This window comes from Volvox carteri, assembly GCF_000143455.1.
Source record: "Volvox carteri f. nagariensis unplaced genomic scaffold VOLCAscaffold_107, whole genome shotgun sequence".
NCBI classification, from domain to species: Eukaryota; Viridiplantae; Chlorophyta; class Chlorophyceae; order Chlamydomonadales; family Volvocaceae; genus Volvox; species Volvox carteri.
Genome location: NW_003307650.1, coordinates 168569 through 168854, shown reverse-complemented (window position 1 = coordinate 168854; position 286 = coordinate 168569). Strand labels below are relative to the sequence as shown.

The 286-nt window shown below is 51.4% G+C and overlaps 1 protein-coding gene across 1 annotated transcript in view; it reads left to right on the top strand.

The window, feature by feature from the left end:
* VOLCADRAFT_100173 (uncharacterized protein) overlaps positions 1-286 on the top strand; it is a gene marked incomplete at both ends in the record, with an annotated part of 12581 nt that overhangs the window by 3989 nt on the left and 8306 nt on the right. The window lies entirely within an intron of this gene.

Here is a 286-nt window from a genome sequence, read left to right as displayed (position 1 = left end):
TGGAACTTGCCGTACCCAGGTGAGTCATGTACGGCGTCGTGCAGGCGTAGGACTTTTTTGTTTGTATTTTTGGTGTTGCGTTAGATATTAATGGTGAAAGGGTGGGAGGGATGAAGGCGCTTTCGGAGGAATTTGCTCCCCTCAGTTCGATATTTTTTTCTCTCCATCTTCATCGAGCCACTTCCATCGTTTTTGGAAAACACGTTTCCCCTAGCTACGTCCTCCTAACTACCCTCTCCCCCCCCCCCGATCAATCGTGTGTGGTTCGTCTTTCCCCCCCCCCCCC